The sequence below is a fragment of the Rattus rattus genome, chromosome 3 (genome assembly GCF_011064425.1).
Source record: "Rattus rattus isolate New Zealand chromosome 3, Rrattus_CSIRO_v1, whole genome shotgun sequence".
Taxonomy (NCBI): Eukaryota; Metazoa; Chordata; class Mammalia; order Rodentia; family Muridae; genus Rattus; species Rattus rattus.
Window position 1 is genome coordinate 114,389,114 of NC_046156.1, and position 7,091 is coordinate 114,396,204.

At 44.0% G+C, this 7,091-nt stretch overlaps 1 pseudogene; it reads left to right on the plus strand.

The window, feature by feature from the left end:
- Positions 1–3,773: 3,773 nt before the first annotated feature.
- On the plus strand, positions 3,774–4,547 carry LOC116895890 (annotated as a pseudogene).
- The last annotated feature ends 2,544 nt before the right edge of the window (positions 4,548–7,091 follow it).

Consider the following 7,091-nt stretch of genomic DNA (forward strand, 5'->3'; position numbering starts at 1 on the left):
GAACACGTGAGTTGTGACAAACTTCTTTGAAAAGCAGAAAACCTGAGATAAAAAGCTGTAGGACTGAGTGAAGTATACTCTAGCAAGACTTTTAAATTACAGGGTGCATACAAAAGTATTTCAGAAAAGTAAAAAGAAATAAGGCCCACAGAGAAGGTCACCTGAAGATGGCCTGCCCACAGCTGAGATAGAATCAATTTTGGCCTCCTGGACCCGGGTAGAAGGATCTGCAGTTTTTCTACACTTGTTACTTTCAGAACTGTGACCAACAGAGACCACGTAAAGATGGCTGATTTCGAGCCCTTTAGGATTCAGCTGCTTAGCTTTTGAATTTTGTTTATTCCAGTGGCCCTTTTCTCATTACCAGGTGCTTAGCTAAGCGTTGAATTTATGGCTTGTAAACGTTTCTACTTTGGTGTCTGATGTGGTCCTTTTTGGAACTGGCTTCTGAATTCTGTACTTTTCACCATTGTGCACATTCACCGTATGAGGTGTTAGGTTGTGTTGCAGGAGGATCCTTTCACCCTGGCACATGTTCTGGGTGGCATACTCCCTGCAATCCTCCTTGGCCCCTGACCCCTGACCTCCCACTAGGTACTTTGCTCCCTTCATCCTTCCACCTGACTTTCATCTCAGATACACATCCAAGTTCTAACAGATCGATCGGTAGAAAATCTAGGACATACTAATGAGTCAAAGCATGTGACTGGCTTGACTGAACTGAATTTGTCTAACAGAAGGTTCTCCAGTTACCTCCATTTTATTGCAAGTGATGTAATTCTTCTCTATTAGTTTAAAAACTGCATTATTACCAAGGGCTTGAAATCATGGATCTTGGAGAAGAACCCACAACCACCACTTCACTAGATGAGCAGAATTCCCTAACTACAGTCTAAATATTTGTCCTTATACCCACAGATACTGGAGTCCTCACCCCTCAGCAGGGAGACTCCTTTTTGTAACATATGGAGACCATTTCAGAAAACCACAATGAAACAAAATGTGGAGTTATAGAGCCCAGTCTCAACGGATACATCTCCAGGTCACTCCCACAACTACGGCTCAAGGACCTTGCAAAAGAGGGGGCGGAAAAATTATAAGAAGATGAGGATGAGGGAGTTTGTTGTGAGGCTGTGCCTGCTAGGAATGTCAGAAGACACACCCATATATCCTCATCCTCAGAGTTGCAGAAATATGAACTGAGCAAGGACAACTCCAAAAGACATGCCAATGTGATCAGAGTAAAGAGCCAGAGGCTTCAGCCCTACACAAAGAACGGAAGGCCACAAGGACGGCAGGGAGTGGGAGAAATTGTCTTGCCCACGGAAGAGCTCACCAATTGGTTATCCAATGACAAGTGGTCCACCCTGAAAACATATATACAAGAAATATTACACAGACTGAGCAGGTTTTATTTGGAAAGACATATGCATATATATGTGTAATAAAAACAAATAGTGAGAAAAAGGTCATGAATCTGAAAAAAGAGAAAGGAGCGGTGTGTGGGAGGTTTGGGAAGAAGGAAATACAAGGGGAGAGGATATAATTATATTACGACCTCAAAAAAGTAAAATATATTTTAAATGTAAAAAAGCTATCATAAATTTTTACTAGTTTAGAACTCACATAACATGCTTCTACTGTTAATATTGGTGTCAAATGAAATTCTATATTCTGAACAATCAGAATGGATAATACAGGTTTTTTAAATAAAAAAGAAATAAATTCACTGTGTGTGTGTGTGTGTGTGTGTGTGTGTGTGTGTGTGTGCGTGCGTGCACGTGCGCATTTCTATCCTGTTAAGCTCAGATTGTTCAACCTAAATAGTTTCATTTCCCAGATGTCACAAGTTGGAGATTCTTCCTCAGCCCCAATAACCAACTTCTATTCACTATCCTTATTCAACTTCCAAGGCATTGACTTCCTCTACATTCACATTATTCATGTGACATTATTTGGGTCATGTTTACTATAAATATCTCTGGAGATAATCATTGATTAGTGCTAAAATTTTAGAATCACTAAATCTCCAAAATTGCAATTTTTGTTTATAAAATGTTAATTATATTCATATGCTCTGCAAAACGAACTCAACAGCATTATTGAAAAGCTGCTTCAAAGAATATACTGGTATCCCAGTACCAAGAAATTCGATCTAGTTTTACCATTCATTGAAATAAATCTAGTTTTAGAACCCGGGGAAATTATAGCTTTAGAATTCCAAAAAGTAAAGTAACCAATGCCGAAAAATTAAATTTGACCAGGTATGTGGTCTTCCACATATGTACTTATTTCATTGTTTTTCTATATTTGTATATATATATATATATATATATATGCAAAATAATCAAAGAAAAGCAGTTAACAGCTTGAGGAGGCTGCATGGGAGTAGCTGGAAATAGGAAAGAGAAAGGGATATGATATAGTTATAATTTAATTAAAAGGATATTAAATAAATATTTTTGGACAATATATCTCAATAACTATGTGGCCAAGAGCACAGTTAGTAAACATGTAATTGCAGGAAAGGAAACAAACTTCACTGTGCAAAAAAAGAAAAGTGGCAAAGGCCAGTGCCTCTGGCTGTTCCCATCCACCACGAGCTCTGAAGGAGAGAACTCTGGCCAGATGATAGGGGCCAATCAGGAGACTGCTCAGTGTGTACTGTGTGAATGCCTATGCTGGCTTCATGTTAATGTCACATGAGCATCGCCAACACCCTCACCTCCAAAAGCTGTTTACATTCTTCAAAGAACACTGTGCTAACTCCAATATCTAAAGGGTGGGAAACCAAGAACTTGGGCAAGTGTCATAATTAAAGAGAAAGAATAAAAAGGGACAGTGTTTGTGGTTTTAGAGTTGGCAGTTTCCTACTCGGCAGCATCTTTTCTTCCTGCATACAATATTCCAGCTTCTGTTTGACTTTGTACTCGTTTTAGTGTCATACCTCTGATCCCTCTGTGCAGGGAGTAGTGAAAGGCCTTCTCTAGTTACCCATAACTTAAGATGTGCTAACCTTGCTCCTGGTGTTAGGAAGGTCAAGAATCATTTGCATAAGAGAAATAATAAGATTATATTAGAAACCATCAAAGTTTATGTAGATGGGCACAAGGCTGAACTAAACATTTGCCTCATTTCATAACATAGGTTATCAAATAGATCAGCATGTTCTTTACAGAACAATTAAATCAGAGGGGATTCCCTTGACTTAAAGTGTCCTGTCTAGAATGCCTCATTTACCCTTAAATACTGGTAGGGACCACAATATTCACCCTCTAGTGAGTGGAGGGTCATAAAGAAACGTCAAAAACACATGTTTTAAGCAGGCACCATGGAAAGGGAGACCAGGAGCATACAGCTTAGGAGTGGCATCTACCTTGAGTTGGTGATGAAGGGGCAGGTCTCATCATGAAACACAAGGAAGGCCAAGTGCCTGGGGGTAGCAGTGGGGTCAAGAAGAGAGGTTTGAATGGCATTTCACTGTCTACAAGTCTGCCAGTGTAATTGAAGGGCAATTATACTACTTTCTCAAGCTTACTATTACTAAAGCTCTATGGAAGATTGCAACACCTCCTACTTCTGTACTTGTCATAGTAAGATGGTGGGGAGCAACACCAGATTGAACCCTCTTTTGTCCCAGGGATGCATTTCAGATCGAATCAACAGCTGTGAGAACTACTACCTGTTTTGCTATTTGTTGTGGTCCAAATCAATGATTTGTTTTACAAATCAATGTACTATGTATCTAACAGAAAACAGAGACTCTATGGATCATGTCGGTGAGTCAGGATTCTTGACCCAGAGACAATGGCCCCGATGGGATGGAGCCAGAAGGCTTCATTGAGAGTAACTGAAATGAGATTGTGGATAGCTTTGATGACATGAACCTCTGAAAAATCCTTCCTCCACGGTATGTATGCCTATGGTTTTGAGAGGCCCTCTGCCATTCAGCAGGGAGCTGTTCTTCCTTGTATCAAGGGTTATGATGTGATTGCACAAGCCCAATCTGAGACTGGGAAAACAGCTACATTTCCCATATCAATTCTGGAGCAGACCCAATTAGATCTAAAGACCACTCAGGGTTTGGTTCTGGCACCCACTCAGGAATTGGCTCAGCAGATACAAAAGGTGGTTATGGCGTGGCATTGGGAGACTACATGGGTGCCTCTTGCCATGCTGGTATCGGGGGCACCAACATGCATGCTGAGGTGCAGAAGCTGCAAATGGAAGCTCCCCATATCATTGTGGGCATCCCAGACTGGGTGTTTGATATGCTTAACTGGGTATACCTGTCCCCCAAATAAATCAAGATGCTTGTACTGGATGGAACAAATAAAATGTAAAGACATGAGTTCAAGGATCAGATCTATGATATATTCCAAAAGCTCAAGAGTAACACACAAGTAGTTTTGTTGTCTGCTGCAATGCCTCCTGATGTCCTTGAGGTGACCAAAAAGTTCATGAGAGACCTTATTTGGATTCCTGTCAAGAAGGAAGAGAAGATGGAGGAGGAGAAGGATGACCCACCCCCTTGTGGCCTTAATTAGCTACAAGTAGCTATGAATATCTTATAAAGGATGGATTATTATAGGATAATTTGTCTTATCTAGGTGGGCAATTTATATCAATATCCATTGGCTCTGAGTTTATTGGGTGGATATTTCGTGGTGTGAGAATTTACTGATATAAATCTGATTGATAAATTACAAGCTTTTTGAGTTTTGATTTTAACAGGTCACTGGGAGTTGTGACAATTACCACAGGGGGCAGACACTGGGATTGTAATCATAGTTCACAGCAGAAAGTCACAAGAGGGTGGCTGCTGCTGGGGCCAGAGAGCAGACAGCACCAAGTGGGGCTAGCCATACAGGCAGAGAGACTACTGGGGACAGAGAGTAGCAGGAGGTAGCATGGTACTTGGTGCCCTGCATCTTATTAAATACTTACCAATTCAAAGATGGGCTGGTGAAATTGCTCAGAGGGCAAAGGCACTTGCCACAGAGCCTGACTACCAGAGTCGGAGCCAAAGGTCCCACATGGTGAAGAAGGAGAACAGACTCAAGTGATCCTCTGCAGTCACTTGTGCACTGTGGCTGTGAACCCTCCAAAATATTAATAAGTGAACCTGGATAAAAGAAAAGAGCCAAAATCTCTAGAAGTTCTTAATGCAAATGTACACTATAACTAAAAACTCAGAGAAAGTAGGACTGTTAACTGATTCTATGTGTGGGCATTTGTACTAGTGCCTTTCATTTCTGTGGCTTTTCCTTGAACGCCACACTTAAAATGCAAAAGGTAAATGGGCAAAGAAATACCTTGCTGGTGGTGGTGTTCCTTTACCAGAGCACATGGCAGTCCTCTGCTTATCCGAGCTTGATGGCTGGCTTTGTGACCAAAGCTGTTTTATGCCTTGGACTCATAAAAACCAAACCAACCCAAATCAAATCAAATCCAGAAGGAGGAAGACAGAAAGAGACCTGTGGACTGCCATGCCACCCACAAACTTGCTTTCCAGTGTGGATGAAGGAGGTCATCTAGGGGCCTGCAAGCCACATGGCCAGCCTGCAGCTGGAGCCACCACAATGTGCAAGTCTGTGGTGGGCAGATGGGAGAGAAGGAGGAGTGGAGCAGCTTGAGCTGTATGAAGAAATATGGAACTGGAGACTCAACAATAGAAAGAAGTGGCCTGTTAGGAGTGACTAGCCTTGCCCTGATGGTGAGGCCCCAGCCTGAACTGCCACTAAGGGCCATGTTTGGATCCATGGCAATGCAATGGCAGGGGTCAGTGTCGATGTCTGTGGCTCATAATACCACAGGAGAACATGGGGATGTCCCTGCTCAGGGAAGCCACCAGAGACCACCTGGATGTCCAGGTGCTGCCAAGAACCAGTCTTGCCCCTCATTGGATGTGGTGTTCTGAACAGACGGCCCCATCTCAGACTGCTGGCAGAGAGGGCTCTGCACACTCAGTGTAGCTGGACTTGATGGCAGGGGTGTGGGTGAGCCTGTCTCAAAGATGTGTGCTGGGAGGGCTAACCCTGCCACTCATCTACTGTGGGGGTAGCACAGTTGCAGAGGTGATGCCCCCTACCCTTTACCCCCCTCCAGCAGATGGCAAATCTGCCCACAAGATTATGAGCATAGGGGAGCTATTCCTGCTCCTTACCTGTTCCTCAAGGGAACAGGTCCTGTACCTCACCTGGCCAGCAGAGTAAGGCTGATCCTGTCAAGCGGCATGGCTCTGCCAGCACTGTGGGCAAGAGTGCAGGAGAGCTGGCCCCACCACTCATCTATTGAGAGGTGATATGGGTGTGGGGTGATCCCTTCCCCCATCTCCTCATCATCCTCAACAGTCAGGAGAGTTGGCCCTTGTGTCATGATAGCTGGTGAGCTGGCCTGGTAAGCTGGCAGCTATGGCACTCAAGACAATGGCCACCTGCATAAAGCATGGGTACTGAAGTAGAACTGTCCCTGGTGGAGCTGCCACCAAGGGTGAGAATGTGGGATAGCTGGCCCAGTCATTTGTCTGCCACAAGGAGATGTGGGTATAAGTATGGTCCCCTCTCTTCCCTTCCTCCTCCCCCTTTCCCCTCATCCTCACCCTCACTCTTCTAACTTTGCTCCTCCTCCCCACTTCACAACCTGTGAGGGTGAGGGAATGAGAATGGGAAAGCCAGCCCTGCCCCTTACTATAGCACTCTGGAGAGTAGGCTCTGCACCTCCCCTGGGCAATACCCTGGAGCTAGCACTGGTAGTGAAGGCACAGGAGAGTCAGCTCTGATGGTGTGAGAGCAGGAAAGCTAGCCTATCCCCTCACAGGATTCAGTTTTTGAGAGAGTGAACCCTGCAAATAGATTTGACTAAGCAGCACAGTGGAGCTGGTTCTGGAGGTGTGGATGTGGGTGGCCGGGCCCCAATTGTATGAAAGCAAAAGAATAGATCCTGCATACTGTTGCTGTTGGCATTGCCTGGCCTAACCAGAACAGTACTGGAGAGCTTGTCCTGCTGGTATGGATAAGGGAAAGCCCATGAGATAACCAATTCTGAACCAACTCAGACCCAGATCCAGGGCACAGAATTGGCTAACCTGA